The following is a 17,486-nucleotide window of genomic DNA, read 5'->3' on the forward strand; positions in this document are numbered from 1 at the left end:
AGGATGGCACTGGACCCAAGGGGAGGGCATCTACCCCCAGAGCCAGTTTTGAGTGCCCACAGAGGAGGAAGCTGCTCATTACAATGGGTGGGCACACATGGTATGCACAAAGGGAGAACAGTTTATCTGTTTTGGATTTTGGAAGTTAGATGCACTTTGTGATTGGTTGCAGTAGGACAAATAGGAACTACTGAAAAAGTAGGTAGTGTGGACCCTGGGAATGTTTACACCATTGGTTAGGGAGGAGCCACCCACCCACTAGCTAGTGTTAACTATAAATGTGGCAACCCAAGGCACCATCCTCTGAACATTTTTTAGACTTATGTAAAAACAGAAGAAGGACTGCATGTGATGTTTGAGACCTTAGAGAGAGTCCCAAAGCCCTGGACCAGCTCCCACTTGTACACAGGAGAAATAAGTGGATACCAAGGGTCAGTTGGCTGACCTCTTGGGTGGCTACAGGGACAAGTTGCAAGAGGCCTTTTTCTTACATTGACTACCTGATCAGTTGCAACATGGCCTGGGCCGGACCCTTCCGGTGGCCTCACTTGGAGTGAGTGTTGATCCTTATTCCTGCTTCTGATGTCCTGGGATGCTTTGCTATGTCTAACTGAACTTCTTCTGCAATCTCTGAAAAGCTGTGGGTCTTTGAAAAGTCCTGACTTACAGCCCCCTGAGGACTAGGAGCAACCACCTGAGCTGATCTTGCCAAGGTACAACTTCAATGGGCTGAAGAAACAGGGTTCTCTCACGTGGAGCTTCCCTACAGTAAAATATGCTTTTTGGAACCTGTCATCGGATACAACCTTCAGCCTGCAGCTTCAAACAGTCAGAGGGTTTTGATTTCCATTTCAGAGAGCAAGTCCCAAGGCAAAACCTCTCACCAGAATGAACCTACTTTTTTTAATCATCTTTATTTGTAAAGTCTGTAAACAGTTTACAAAAGTAATTGTACTGAGTTTGCATTGCTGCGCTCCTGGGGCATGTCGCCTGTGTGATGTGCCCATTCGAGGCCTGTGTGTGTTATCCCACCTCAATCTGCACTATCTCCTCCAGCATCTCAGCCCACAATTGGCAGTCCTCCTCTACCTTGTCATCTACTCCTACTCCGCAAGTATGACGCTCCTCCATTAATGCTCCTTCTTTGATATCCCTCCTCCACTGTTGTATCATTGGAGCCATCGGGAAGAGCCATTGTATGGCAATTCTGCACTTGGCAAGGACCAACCCCAAAATTATCATTCTATACACCATGCACCTTTCTGCAGGCAGGGAAAGAGGTTCAGCAGACAGTGCCATATGATATACCCGAGCACTATCTGCATAAATCTCCGGAGCACATCTATCACCTCTTCCCAATATACACCAAAACCCTGCCAGTGCCATTTTATGTGTATGAATTCTGCTCCAGGTGTACCGCACCCGGGGTATCTATCTTACCTGTCAGTGTATATTTTCATTAATCTCATCAGAGAGATGATGAGTGAAGGACTTAAAAATAAACCAGCTTAAAACAGGCGTTGCTCGATATCCACTTGACGAGTGAACATTCCCCCTCCCATTCCTTGTCTGTCATGGTGCCTTCTATATCCATCTCCCAGTGGTGCCTAGCCACGAATAGTACTTTTTGTCTATCTTGTTTGAGAGAAGCATACAACCGGGTTACCATATGGGAGGGAGAGCCCACATCCAAAATTGTTTCCAGTGCGTGTGACCCCTTTGGCGAATCTGGCCACACCATCCACATCTCACTGGCCATTTTTGTCTTTTTGTCAATTTGTAGGAACTGTCCTGGAACCAATGCAAAACACTTCTGAGACTCCTGAAAAGTCTCCTCTAGCCTTTCACACCCTCCCTCTCGCTATTTCACCATGGATGTATGTTTGCTGGTATATACAAAGGGCCTCAGCCACCAGATTGGCACCTGCCCAAGGAGCTTGAGAGGGAAGAGGAAGGTGATTTGCTCAGCACCACTCTGATTCCATGCTCCCAAGCCCTCACCACCATACGTACCACATGCTGGCCCGATGTGTCAATTTGCTGGCCTGCCATTAAACTCACTAGTAAGCTTTTTGTCACAGGGACCTCAGGCAGCAGTCTTTTTTCCCAGTTTTCTCCCTCTGCGCACCAGGCATCCACATGCTGCAGCTGTGCTGCAAGGTAATAGAGCTCTAGGTCCAGGAGTCCCAATCCACCTAGGTCCGGGTCTCTCTTCAGGACCTGACGCCTCACTCTACTGAGCTTGCCCACCCATACCAGAGATATGAAGATACTATCTAGGCTTTTGAAAGTGCTCCATGGTATTTGTCACTGACCCCTGCAGGCCCTTGTGTAATCTCCCCATTTAGCACACATATTGTTTATCTGGAGCATGCACCACTTGTATACCCAGATAGAAGATCTTGTCCAGTACCCACCTTACCTCTAATGCCGGCAGTGTAGGAGGCTGGCTCTCCATGTAGTGTGCAAAACCAAGCACACTGTGCAGAGAGTCCGGGCAACCACAAGTTGATTTACAGAGGTAAAAACTAGACCTCTTAATGCTCTAAATTGTATGGTAGCTTGGTCAAGCACTTAGGCCAATCTTGGAGAAGTGCAAAGCATTTGTTGTACTCACAGTATCAATAAATGAAGACACACACTCAAAGGAATAACTCGAGACCAATTTACAAAAACATAAAGTATGTTTATAAACTTTTTAAGATCAAGATCATCAAAATTGGGTAAGTACTTTTTAAGTTATGATTTGGCAAAGTTTAGCAAAAATATTCTTTCTGTGCGTAATTACGCACCATAGGAATCGATGGAAGAAATCGTTAAAAATACATATAAAACCAGGCAATGAGTTTACTAGTGTCATCTTTTGTTCTTAGATTGAGGTCATCAAGAAGTCACGTGGGCCAGCTGGAGGAGTTCAGGTGGTTCCCAGTTTTGGCAGAATGAGTTGCTGAAAAGTCCTTGGTGCTGGTGCAGGACCACTGCAGGGGGCCACTTGGAAACGCAGTCCACAGGCGGTCTTAAAGGTGAATCCGGTGGATTCCCTTGGAGTGTAGTGGTCACAAGGGCTGGGGGACCCTTAGAGCCCAGCTGGTTCTCCAGTGCAGGGCCCAGGGAGACTGGGTGCAGAGCAGATAGGTGAGACAGGAGCTGTGCGCAAAGGTGCCCTTGGAAGCAGGAGGCAGGTCATTTTGAGGGTGGATTGCAGATCAGCAGGGCTACTCTAGGGGTGGGGGGTTCTTGTATGCCCTGAAGTCTCTTGACTGGGGCTTACTTCTGGTCCTTCTGGAATCCAGATTGGATTTTTCTTCTTGGTGTCTGATATTGAGTGACCAGTACCATGGCTATTGCACAGTTCAACCACTGGAACTCACAGTGCCACCAAACTTGGCACACTTTTGTCCTCTGTGTCTGTCAGGTGAAGTGTGGTCTAGCTGCAGTGTCCAGTTCTTTGGTCAGCAGCCAGTCAGTGAACTGGAATTTACTGGTCCATGGGTCTTTTGTTGCAGAGAGTGATGCCTTCACTCTGGAAGGAGTTATTTGGTTATTTACAGAAGTCCTCAAGGTTTTGTAGAGTCTGTCCGATGTCCGTGCAACTCCTCAACGGCGATTAATGAGTCCTAGGTGGATCAGGCAGGTTTGGCGCCAGGTTTGGAATGCATTTCTCGAGCTTTGGGTCTTCTTTGTTGCAGGCCTTTATGTGCCCTTGGAATCTGACCTGCAGGTCTGGGATACCTACTAAATATTGCATTTAATGGGCATTTAGGAGAGTACCTAGTAGAGACTAATGGTCACCCTACTACAAGTTCAACTGCAGCGTGTCAGGTATGGAAAGTCCATGGGCAGGTGCGCCAACTCTCTTGGCACGGGACCTCCCACCAAGGGTCACCAACATAGAAGTATGTGCTTTCCACTATAGCTATATGTCCAGCAGGGCTCACACCACCCCCACCAGCTTTAGTCTTCCATCTCCACTGGGCAACAGGAATCGTTCAGTACTATCCTCAAGATGAGGAAGCATGGGGTACCTCTTTGGCGTACAAAAGGAGGAGGTCCTCCTCCAGCACAGTGCTTCAGATTGCCTCAGAGCCACATGGCCATACCTCCTCCACCTCTGTACCATTCCATGTAGAGCAGACACACAGTTCTCAAGGTGAGGGCTCAGAAGCAACAGCACTTGGTCGCCCCCCCCCCAGTAGCAGCCTCCACTTGCCACAACTCTCTCAGTACAGGTCCGTGGGTCCATTCGCTCCACGGGGCTTCAGCAGGGAGTGTCACCATAGAGGTATCCCTACATTGGACGAGAGCCTCATCCCAGATGGATCCCACCATATCTTGCCGGGTGGGGGGGCGCCTCTCCAGTGAGCAAGCTCCAGTGCCCCTATAGACGGTGCCCTCACTCAGTGCGCTGTTCCCCAAGGAGCTGGTCTGTCTTGTATCTCTTACCCTCTACCAGCCTCCACGGTCAGGCCGGCCCCAGCGGCACCATTTGCCAGTCTTCAGCTCACCATACAGCTCCCAGTTAGGGGTTCCAACAGGCTCTCTGCTGACCCACTGGGTAGTGATACGCAGCCCGCGTAATAATATGTAGCCTGGGTAATGATACGAGCCCGATACGCAACACCTGCATTGCTGGTCGCCCTATTGGGTATGCTCAGGCATGGCTCTCCATTCAATTCATTCCATGCCGGGGCCTCTGTGCCCCGCTTCGTTGCCTTTTTTTTTCAATCCACCAACCTTGGGTGGGGGGGTTCCCTTGACGCCCACAACTCACCAACTTGCAGCAGGGGACCAGGATGCTAACAGATGACAAGAGGGCCTGCGGAGCTCTCCCCTAAACCATGCGATCGGCCATCTTGCTTGGCCACACCCCCCCAGAATTAACCTACTTGATGTAGCTGACCAGCGCTCCACCATTGTCAACTTGAATTCATACCTAGTTCCCAGTTATCCACAATCACAGACTATCAATCAATCAATCAGTCAATTTATAAACCGCGCTACTCACCCGTCAGCATCTCAAGGCGCTGGGGGGGGAGCTATTGGTCGAATAGCCATGTCTTGAGGCGTTTTATGAACGCCAGGAGGTCTTGGGTCTGGCGTAGTAGGAGCGGTAGTGAGTTCCAGGTCTTGGCGGCGAGGTAAGAGAAGGATCTTCCTCCAGTGGTGGTGCACTGAATGCTGGGGACGGAAGTGAGGCTGGCGGAGCAGAGCTGGCGGTGTGAAAGGTGAGTCCGTCATTGAGGTAGGCCGGACTAGTGTTGTGGAGGGCTTTGTGTGTGTGGGTGAGTAGTTTGAAGGTAATCCTCTTCGATACGGGTATCCAGTGTATCTCTCTGAGGCGGGCAGAGATGAGGTTGCAGCGTGGGACGTCAAGGATGAGTCGGGCGGAGGTGTTTTGGATACGTTGCATTTTCTTTTGTAGTTTGGCCGTGGTTCCTGCATAGAGTGCGTTGCCGAAGTCCAGTCGGCTGCTGACTCGGGCGTGGGTGACTGTTTTTCTGGTTTAAACGGGAATCCACTCGAAGATCTTGCGGAGCATGCAGAGGGTGTTGTAACAGGAAGAGGAGACTGCGTTGACCTGCTGAGTCATGCTGAGTGCTGGGTCAAGGATGATGCCCAGGTTCCGTACTTGGGTGGTAGGGGTGGGGGCGGCTCTGAGGGAGGTAGGCCACCAGGAGTCGTTCCAGGTGGAGGGGTTGCTGCCGAGGATAAAGACCTCTGTTTTGTCTGTGTTTAGCTTGAGGCAGCTTGATTCCATCCAGTTGGCGATGGCGTGAAGTCCCTTGTGTAGGTTGTTTCTTGCTGTTGTGGGGTCTTTTGTGAGGGAGATGATCAGCTGGGTGTCGTTTGCGTAGGATACTATGTTGATGTGGTGGGATCGTACGATGTTGGCGAGGGGAGCAACAGATGGTTTTGGAGGATTCGGACAGGTAGGGCGGAAGGCGGACTCTCTGGGTTCTGCCGGATAGGAAAGAGAGAGATCCAGTCGAGGGCCTTGCCGCAGATCCTGGTGTTGTGGAGGCGTGTTCGAAGGGTGTGGTGAAAGACGGTGTTGAAAGGTGTGGAAAGGTCCAGGAGGATGAGTGCTGCGGTTTCGCCTTTGTCAAGCATGGTCCTGATGTCATATGTGGCAGCAATGAGTGCAGTCTCCGTGCTGCGGTTCTTGCGCAATCCAGATTAGGAGGTATCGAGCGCTTTGCTGTCTTCCGGGTAGCGGGATAGTTGGCTGTTCACAATTTTTTCAATGACCTTGGCTGGGAAGGGGATAAGGGTGATAGGCCGGTAGTTATTGGAGTCGTCTGGATCTGCTTTGGGTTTCTTCAACAGGGCGTTGATGTCGGTGTGTTTCCATCTCTCCAGGAAGGTGGCTGTCTCGAAGGAGCTGTTGATGATTGCGCAGAGGTGGGATGCAATGATGTTGCTGGCTTTGTTGAAGATCTGGTACGGGCAAGGGTCTGAGGGGGAGCCGGAGGGAACGGTGGCCATGGTGTTGATGGTGTCTTCATTGTTGACATGGGTCCAGGAGCATAGAGGGTTGGTGTTGTTTGATGCGTTGGGTTCGTGGTTGTCTGTGGTTGGCTGATGGGTCTGGGGTTCGAAGCTGTTGTGGATGCCTTTGATCTTTCAACGGAAGTGAGTGGAGAGGGAGTTGCAGAGTTCCTGTGATGGCAAGGGTTTGTGGGAGCAGGTCCTGGGGTTGGAGAGTTCTTTGATGATGCCGAAGAGCTCTTTGTTGTTGTGGGCGTTGGTGTCTATTCAGCTGTTGTAGTTGGTTCTTTTGGTAGTGCGGATCAGCTGGCGATGTTTGCGGATGACAGTCTTGAGGGCGGTGTGGTTGGATTTGGTGGGTGCAAGGCACCAGGTCTTCTACATTCTTCGACATTCCCGTTTGGAGGCCTGCAGGTCGGGGTGAACCAGCTGGCCTTGGGTCTGTGGTGGGTGTCTGAGGGTTGTTTGAGTGGTGCGAGGGTGTTGGCACAGTCTTCTATCCATTTATGCAGGTAGGTGGCGGCTGTGCTGGGGCCTGGGTCCTGGGAGGAGGTGCTTGGGTGAGGGTGGAGATCAGCTGTTCTGTTGAGATTCTGTTCCAGTAGTGGCGGGGGTTAGTGGTGAGGTGGTGAGTGACCAGCTTCTGAAAGGAGAAATGGATGCAGCGATGGTTGGTCCAGGGGAGTTCGGTGGTGTGGCTGAAGGAGATGTGGTTGCTGGCTGAGAAGATGGGGTCGAGTGTGTGTCCTGCGGTGTGGGTGGGCAACATGACGAGTTGCTTGAGGCCGAGGTTGGCGAGGTTGTCGATTAGGTTGGTGGTGTTGATATCGTTGTTGTTTTCTAGGTGGAAGTTCAGGTCACCGAGAAGGATGTAGTACGTTGAGGTGAGGGCTTGGGAGCTGATGGCGTCGGCGATGTCGTCGCAGAACTGCGGTCTGGGGGTCTATAGACCAGTGTTCCTCTTAGGGTGGTCTTGGCGTTGATGTGGATTTTGAAATGGAGGTGCTCGACGGATTTAATGGTGTTGTGGGAGCTGGTGGAGACTCTTATGGTGTTTTTGTGGACTATGGCGATTCCTCCTCCTGGTTTGTTGCTGCAGTCTCTTCTGGTGATCTTGTAGCTTTCTGGTATGGCTATGGCTATATCTGGTTCCGAGGCCAAATTCATCCAAGTTTCGGTGAGAAATGCGACATCAGGCGAGGATGTGGTCAGTAGGTCCCAGAGTTCGATTGCGTGCTTGTGGACGGAGCGGGTGTTAAGCAAGATGCATCTTAGGCGGCTGTCTGAGGCTTTGAGTTGGAGCTTGGAGGTTAGGGTGCAGGTGAAATTGCAGGCTTTGCAGGAGAAGGGTCCTTTGGTGTGCATCGGAGTGGACTGGAAGCAGTTAGAGGCGCGTCCTGGATTGAGGGCGTGGAGGTCATCGGCAATGTAGTGGTGATTGGTGGTACGGGGGCGTGTCGGTCAGGGGGTCTGGTGCTGGGCGTGGTCTTGGTGCGGATGGGCACAGATGGGCTTGCCTTTGGCGCGCCTTTAGCACGCCAGTGGTGCGTCCGCACTGCGGTTGCCTTAAGAGGGAAAGCGGGAGGGAGTGGCAGCTGGGAGGAGGGAGGGATCGTCAAATGGGAGAGCGGGGGGTGGGACAGCAGGGCTCTGAGGCGGGAAGGGATAGGAGATTCGAGGTGGAGGGAGGGGGGCGGAGCCGCAGGGACGCAGTGGCCAGGGTGTGCGGCAGAGCTGAAAAATGGGGCAAATAAAAAATTAGGAATGGCACCTGAGTGGAGCAGCGGTGTAGGGAGCGACCTGCCTGCCAGAAGCAGGGTCAAAGGTCGCTTCTTTCACCACGCTGCGGCTGTCATAACAGGGGAGGTGGGAGGGAGTGGCAGCTGGGAGGAGGGAGGGATTGTCAAATGGGAGAGTGGGGGGGTTGGGGAAGCAGGACTCTGAGGCGGGAAGGGAAAGGAGATTCAAGGTGGAGGGAGGGGGGCGGGGCTGCAGGGACGCAGCGGCGAGGGTGTGCGGCAGAGCCAAAAAATGGGGCAAATTAAAAATTAGTAATGGCACCTGAGTGGAGCAGCGTTGTAGGGAGCGACCTGCCTGCCAGAAGCACTGGGCTTAACTTTTTCTTGGCACTTTTTACCTTAAAATTTCCTAAAATGTATATTTCTGATGAGCCTTATTGGACCTATGTCATTTTGGTGTAATTTTGCCTAGTAAGGGCTCAAAGTATTTTTTATAAAACTATAAAACATGGGATTCTGCAATCCTGTATGAAAACTGATCTCTAATTTCTTAATAATCAGTAAGTTGTGATGCACCCCGTTGCCTCTTACATATAGAATTATAGATGAATAACAGTGTGTTACAGGCATGTTTCTCACCGAGGGATTCAGAGTGACATGAAAAAGACAGCAAGAGTGAAGCATGAGTAGTCTATGATGTCACTTAGAATACCAAGGTAAGGGGGGCGTGGCTTGAGCGTCAAGATGGCGGCCGCACCTTAAAGGTGCTCCGGACCCCTCCGTCATCCGCTCGAGAAACGCGCACAAATCAGCCCTCCCCGGAGGAGGGAGAGACGGAGGAAGATCAGGGCAGCCCCCGGGGCAAAAGAGTCGTAGTCCGGAGTTCACAGACTCAGGGGGAGCAGAGAACAGACGGAGCGTCCCGCACTCAAAATGGCGGGCGCTCCGAGCGCATAAACGCTGCTGGTGAAGTGACGGTGATCGGGATCACGAGAGACCGGCCTGGAAGAGAAAGAGAACCATAATGACAGCGCGCAAGTCCGACGATACTTGACAATCCGAGGGGGAGAGAGGAGACCCTCGGCATACGATGTCTCACGCCCAAATGGCAGGTGCGCACAAGACGGGAAGCAACAAAGCTTAGAGACCTCGGCTGGGTGAGGCCCGTACCCCTGTGAATGGCGGGGGCAGCACCGTATCGGAGGGACTGGGACGAACCTGAGGACCCGGAGAGTGCTGGAAGCGCCCCGAAAGACGAAGGCAGATAGTGGTGGCCTTCTCGCTGCTTCCTCCTCTTCCCCTCTGCGCTGGTGAGCGGCTGCTAACCCCCCCCCCCCTTTTTCGGGACCTACTGGGGAAGATGCCGGGGGCCTTGAAGGAAGGGTGGAGCGACTTGTCTTTCCCCCGTGACTAATAATCCTCGGTCATTGGGAGATCAAGATCAGGGGGTGTGAGGTGGACGAGGTGAAGAACGGATCCTATCGGCAAGGCCTATGGCAAGGCTGGCATGAAGAAAGACTGAGGCCCTTGTGACCTAAGGACGAATTAAGACACACCAGCGGAAGTGAGCACAATGGCAGAAATGGGCACTCCAGCAGAAATTGAGGAGTAAGCGGCATGGAAATAACCCACAAGCAGGCCCAACAAGGTAGTTAAAATGGGCAAAGATAGGCAAACCCGCCCCGCCGCGGCGCAGACACGTATCGACCAATTCGCCACGGGGACCAGTGGAGCCTCGAAAGATGACCGAAAGACAGAAAATGGCGAAAGAAAACAAACCGGGAACAGTGACCTGGCAGCCATTCTTCAAGCAATACAGTCCTCCCAAGAGGCGGTGGAAGGCAAAATTGGAGAGGTGAGGGTGGACGTGGCCCTGGTACGCCAAGACCTTTGCAACGCTACAGCGAGGATTACAGAAACGGAGTCGAGGATCTCCACGGTGGAAGACGATCTGGTGGCCCTCAATACACAGGTATCAACACTAACAGCTCGGACAGCGGAACTATACCGAAGGGCAGAAGATGCTGAAAATAGATCCCGAAGCAACAACCTCAGAATTGTGGGTCTGCCCGAAAACACCGCCGCATCCTCCCTGGCCATATTCCTGGAGGACTGGTTCCGGTCCTGGCTGCCCCGGGACCTTTTGACACCCTGGTTTGGGGTCCAGACCCCCCCCAGGCTCTCCACCGAGGCCAGTGATCCTTAGACTTTTCAACTTCAGAGACAGAGATGCGATACTCCAAGCGGCAAGATCAAAAGGAGACCTGCATTGTGACGGGACCAAAGTTATGCTGTTTCCAGATTCCACCAAAGATGTTCAAATGCAACGCTGCTCGTTTATAGAAATTAAACAAAAACTAAGGACGATGGAGGTGCCGTACCGTCTTCTCTTCCCGGCCAAGCTAAGGGTGGTTCACAGCAACAAGACATACTTCTTTGAATCCCCGATCAGGCCTGGAAGTGGCTAACCGAAGAGGTCCCGATGGGTCTTAATGTGGGAGAACAGCAGCTGGCAATCTCGGGTCAGCAAAGGAGCAACCAGCCGCGACGGCCCCCGGGGTCTCGCCGGAGAACTCGTTCCAGGAGGTGCAGGGAAGGGGGAGAGTCGATCTCGGGTTCCCCCTGAGGCTCCGCAGAAGATTCAACCCAAAGGCCTGGGGTAGAAGTGAGACCGAGAGACAAGGAAGTGAACCGGAGCCCCCTGGATCCTGGAGAGCAGCTCCCCAGAACAGTAGATGACACTGATCTCTCACAGAGTCCAGCGATGTGAGTCCTCCTCCGGAGAGAGGAAAACTGGAACAGAAAGGCCAAAGACCAGGAAATGGTCATGGAGCTTGGGTTCAAGCATTACAAAACATAACACTTCTTAATCCGCAAAAATGGAGGGGTCCACCATAGCTCAGACACTAACAGTTATCAGCTCGTTATGTTTGGGAATGAGCTGTTGGTATTGGGCGACAGATGCTTCTGGGGGGAAGTATGGGTGGGATGGGAGTTGGGGGACTTGTTTGGTTATATTCAGCCAACAGGCTGTTGTTATTGTTCTGTATAGTTGTAGGTCAATGGTCTCCACTACCGGCCGGGAATAATAGTAATAGGACATCCAGACACAGAAACACTAGGAAAGAACCAAGGGAGAATTCACTGGGGTCAGGGTACGGATGGGTGAGAGGGGAGGAATGGGGATGACTCACATAATATCATGGAACGTCAACGGGCTCCTTGACAAGATTAAGAGATCATCAGTACTCACTTACATTCATAGACATAAACCTAACATACTCCTGATGCAGGAAACACATCTCATGGGGAGTCACTGCCCCTTCTTAGCCCGCAAGGGATTTGACAGGGTATTCCATGCAGGGTTTACGAGAGGCACAAGGGGGGTTGCTGTACTGCTGCATCACTCCCTACCTTTGGTGGTGAGACAAGAATGGAGAGACCCGCTAGGGAGGTACGTGGCAGTCTCAGGCATGGTAGAGGGCCAGACAATGAATATTGTGAGTGCTTACGCTCCCCCAAACATGGTGCGTAAAACCCTAGAAGATCTGACAAGGTTATTAGCAGAACTACCCCCTGGGAAAACGGTAATAGGGGGTGACTTCAACGCAGTCCCAAACCCAGGACTAGATACGAGCGGGGGACCCTCAGCTCATAGACAGGCATTGGCCACTAGTCTGGAAGGATGGATGGCATCAACAGGGCTCTGCGATGCATGGAGGGCGTGGCACCCGAGAAGCAAACAATTCACACATCGGTCGGCAGCCCACAGCACACAGTCCAGAATAGACCTGGTGTTGGTGTCAGCCAGGGAATGTGGACACCTCTCCCACATCGAGATCCTGCCGCGGGGATCTCGGACCTCGCACCGGTTCGGCTCAGGATGGGCCTTGCCGACCCGCTGATTCACCCCATATGGAGACTAAACGCATGGCACTTGCAAGACGAGGAAGTTGTAGATAGCTTAAGGGTGTCGTTGCGCGATTACTTCAACACTAATGAGGGCTCAGTGAAATCGCCGGGAACCCTATGGGCTGCAAGTAAGGTAGTAATGAGAGGGATAGCCAAGGGCCTGATCCGTGCTCGGGAGCACACTTGCGACTCCCGAATCACTCAACTGGAAGCTCGTGCCACTCTTCTTGAGATAGAACAGGAATCACACTCAGACAAACAAATAACCAGAAACCTCTTGCTGATTCAGGAGGAAATACGTAGTCTATCCCTAGAAACGGCAAAACACATGTGGCGCGCCTCCACGGCTCGAGTATACGGTTGGGGTAATAAAACAGGGAAACTATTGTATTGGTTGATTTCCCAACAACAGGCTCCCCGAATCGTCCCTGAGATATGCAATGAACGAGGAGAAGGAGTGGTGGAGCTCCAAGAGGTGGCCGAAACATTCGCCGAATTCTATAAGGCCCTATACCGAGCGACAAGTCCAGAAGTTAGGGACTCCCCAGACGGGTTCCTGGCGGACTCTTCACTCCCGGTTCTGCCCACTGTGGATTTACGGGCTCTGGAGGAACAGTTCACGGAGGCGGAGATCAACGAGGCCATATCGGCAATGGGGGTGGGGAAAACTCCCGGGCCCGATGGGTTTCCCCCAGAATACTATAAAAGACTCAAAGGGGAACTGGTTCCCCACCTATTGAATCTCTATACTGAGGTGGACCAAAAGGGCTTCTTTCCAGACGGACTAGACATTGCCACCATTGTTGTACTGCCTAAGACCCAACCCCCCTCCCTCTCCTGCGCTGACTACAGACCCATATCTCTCATCAACAGTGAAGTAATATGCCACAATGCTGGCCTCCCGCCTAAAAAGGGTGATGCCCTTACTGGTGCACCCAGATCAGTGCGGCTTCATGACCGGACGTAGCACACGCTACTGTATACGAAGGCTCCAGGTGGCTCTTGCAGGGCGGCACCGTTTGCCCCAGCAACTTGCACTCCTATTCATCGACTTTGAAAAGGCATTTGACTCAGTTGACTGGGAATTCCTCTTTGCGGTGCTTCGGCGGGCCGGCTTTGGGCCACGGTTTCGTAGACTGGTTCAGGCCTTGTATGCCAGACCCATGGCGCGGGTGCGGGTCAATGGAGTCTTGTCCTCGGCCGTCCCGATACATCGGGGAACGCGACAGGGCTGCCCCCTCTCCCCTCTCCTCTTTGCTCTGGCCATTGAGCCATTGGCGGGAATGTTGTGAGAAGATCCGATTTATCAGGGTTGGAGATGGGGCCCCTCTTGTGAAGACCGAGTGGCCTTATACGCGGATGATGTCCTGCTATATATGGCGGATCCGGGAGTGACCGGACCCCGAAGCTTCCAATTACTGCAACACTTCGGGGAGACCTAGGGGCTCAAAATTAACCGGTCCAAATCGGTGCTGGTCCCTCTGGCGCAGTCAAGAGCTTTCTTTGACTGGCAGAGGGCGGTTCCACTGCGTCGGCTGAGTTTTAAATACTTAGGGATATGGGTCGCGCTGCTCCCTGAGCTGTCCTGGTCCCTGAATCTAAACCCACTGGTGTCTCGTATACGGGAAGACCTTAATCATTGGCATTCACTGCCTCTGAATATTCTGGGCCGTATAGCCCTGTACAAGATGATGATCCTACCACGCCTCTTATATGTGGTCCAGAACTTACCATTTAATATCCCACGCTCGTGGTTCAAAAAGCTGGATGGAATCACCACCTCCTTTATGTGGGGAGGGGCGAGACATAGAGTAGCAGCCCGGAACTGCCGAAGAGAAGTTTATGACGGGGATTGGGCATGGCTGACCCCTACCTGTACTATCTGGCGACACAACTCCTGGTGGTGCATGATTGGTTCAACGGAGGTTGGTCAGACCCAGCATATCAGGTTGAATTAGACGCTTTAGGATATCCCCATATCCTAGATATGTTATATGGGGCTCCGATCTCCAAAGATCTAGAGCCCATCACCAGAGCGGTATTCTTGGCATGGAGAGCGGCTCTAAGGCATACTGGTTGGAGCAAAGTGATTACCCGGCAAACACCGCTATGGCATGGCAGTTGGCTGAGAGAGACGGCCAGGATGGAGGGATTCGGGAATTGGGACACACTGGGAATATCCTTGGTTGGGGATGTATGGAAAGGAAGTTTAATGAAGTCCTTTCAAGAAATGCAGCAAGAGTTCCAGCTATCCCCGAAACAATTCCTTAAATACCTCCAGCTCCGACATGCCCTTACTAGACACTTGAAAGAAACATCCCAAATACCGGAGTTCAACCCGGTTGAAGCCAAAACACTAATGTGCAGCCTGGGGAGGAAGGGGGTCTCCCAAATCTATAAAATGCTGACCACAAAGGCACCCGGGGATCTAGACCACCTTAAGAAGGGTTGGGAGAAATGGGTGGGACCACTTGAAGAGGAAGCCTGGGTGGAGGCACTGATGGCCCCCCGGACGCTGGTGGTGTCGACGAGGTTGAGAGTGACACAATTCTACTTCTTACACGAAGCATATCTGACTCCAGATAGAATGTACAAGATGGGTGCCCTCGGTTCTAGTCGATGCCCAAGATGCAAAGAGGACAAAGCTGACTTCTATCATATGATATGGTCCTGCCCCGTGATTCAGAGGTTCTGGAAGGGAATAAATCAAGAGCTGAATAATGCCTTGGGATCATCACAGGTACTGACCCCCAAAACGATACTATTGGGGATGATGAGTGACATGGAGGGGTCTAGAACAGACAAAACATTGGTTGGGACGGCGACTGCGGTTGCAAAGAGAGATATAGCAGCCGCTTGGAAGAGTACCAAAGGTCCCTCCCTTCAGAAATGGAAAAGGGGGGTGGACTGGTGTGCAGCCCAAGAAAAAGTGGTGTATGAATCAAGGGGATGCCCTCATAAGTATGAAAGAATATGGGGAAAATGGGTTGGAATCCTAAGCTAAGTAAAAGGGGCTCAGACCAAGTGTATACACATGCTCCTCTCTCTTCTATCTTTGTCTTGGCAAACTGTAATGAAGTGACTTTTTATGGATGCCTCGAGCATTTAAATGCTAGATCAGAATTAACTGTCCAGTCGGTGTATAATAGACCAAGGTTTGTTAGTTATTTGTATATTTTATTTGTACCCTTTTCTAAAACAATAAAATTTGTCTATAAAAAAATAAAATAAAAGAATACCAAGGTAAAAAACATCCCTGTATTTCACTTTTTACCCAACTATAATTTTATGTTTTATATGACCACTCCAAAATATTATGCCACCTCCTTTCCAAATGCGAGACAGAGGAGTAACGGCAGAACCATACATAACCTGACCTCTCTTCCCTGTCGCAAATAAAAAAAAATACCAGACTTCCTGTCACCTACCTTCACCACTCTCTGTGCCTTCCCTTTGCTCTCCTTCAGAAGCTGTAAACACTAAATTCCAGTGCAGCTCTGACAGGCTGTCACAGTGCCCAGCCAGAGCAGCCTGAAATTCCTTTATGACATAGCAACATTGCATTACAAGATCTGTGCAAGACCAGCCTTGCTGTGCCACATCAGTGAACTATCTGATTTAGAATCTGACATTCACAGTAATGGCTCTCACTGAGACCCATAAATAACAAAGAAATAATGTAGCTGCTCAACTTTAATAACTTCTTACACTAGAGTTCAGACATCACAAGGCATCCTGCCAGAGCCAGCAGCCAAAAGAAAGGGCAGGTCAGGTCATGGAACCTAGTGAAAGAAGCTGTTTGAAAAATGAAACATTGGTTTTCTTTCTTCTTCTCCTTCTTCTAGCTGTACAGTGAAAACTTGAAAGGAGATATTTATGGCAACATGTTTACTTTTTGCACTCCTTCAGTTTAGAAAAGTTAGAATCTTTCTTTGCGTTTCTATACAATCTGAGCTACTACGACCCTTTAAAAAAAAAAAAACTGACTTGCAACAAATGAATTCTAATATGTTTGCTTTTTTTTGCACTAGAAATTCAATTTGTATTCTTCATGTTTGCAGACATGCTCTCTTTTGCATATGATACAGCTAAGCATCAAGGATTTAAGTGGCTTTTGGAAAAGGTAATGGTATGACCATGTATTATAACAAATAATGTATCCCCTTCTGTACATGAAAAGTTTGCTACAAGTTACCAAGGACAAAAAGAACAGTTGATGGACGGAATGTAGAACAAATCAAACATTCACCCCCAGTCACACATCTGAGTTTAATCCATCAGTTTTTTTGCTCACCATGCCATTCCAGTTTGGACCGAGTCATATGCAATTCAGTCTTGACCCTGTTCCCCATGTGAACAGTACAGCCCGAACTGCCAAACCAGGTCCTTGCTGGACCTGAAACAAGCATCCTGGGACCGGTTTTGGGGTATCACCCCTCTTCAGCCAGGTTAGCTTGAATCTGGTGGCATAGAGAGCACAGGACCCACGTCTGGGCATACCCTTCCCACTTGGGGCGACAACCTCAAAAAGAACAGTTGATGGACGGAATGTAGAACAAATCAAACATTCACCCCCAGTCACAGATCTGGGTTTAATCCATCAGTTTTTTTGCTCACCATCCCATTCCAGTTTGGACCCAGTCATATGCAAATCAGTCTTGACCCTGTTCCCCATGGAAACAGTCCAGCCCAAACTGCCAGACCAGGTCCTCCCTGGACCAGAAACAAGCATCCTGGGACCGGTTTTGGGGTATCACCCCCCTTCAGCCAGGTTAGCCTGAATCTGGTGGCATAGTGAGCACAGGACCCACGTCTGGGCATACTCTTCCCACTTAGGGCGACAAACGCAAAAAGAAGAGTTGATGGACAACAAGGGGTACATTATCCTTTTTAGAAAACCATAGCTACAAATTCCATCATGAAAAACAAAACCTGTAGTGGATAATGAACTCTTGCATGGGCCTAGGAAACTTGAGATCTCAAACATTCTTGGGGATCTTCCATAGCTGTTCATGTTCTACTACTTCTTCCATTCAAACCTTTGGAGGGGGGTGTTATTAACAGTTGTAAACAACATCTGTATAACTATATGACTACACTTTTCTGTGTGTGTGTTTCTGTAAAATGTTATGAGACCATATAAAATGGAATGGAATGGAGTGGGGACGAAGAGAGAGCTGGAGTCAGTTGGTGCAGGTGGATGGGATCTCCCTTCCTGATAATAACCCTACTTGATTATAATCAACTGTTAGAAAATGGCCTCTCTGAAGAGTCACTCCAAACATTTTGCCTTCCTCCTCTTCTTTTTCTGACCTCATTTTTGCTGGCTTTAAGGCTCAGGACACT

Source organism: Pleurodeles waltl, chromosome 9 (genome assembly GCF_031143425.1).
Source record: "Pleurodeles waltl isolate 20211129_DDA chromosome 9, aPleWal1.hap1.20221129, whole genome shotgun sequence".
NCBI lineage: Eukaryota > Metazoa > Chordata > Amphibia > Caudata > Salamandridae > Pleurodeles > Pleurodeles waltl.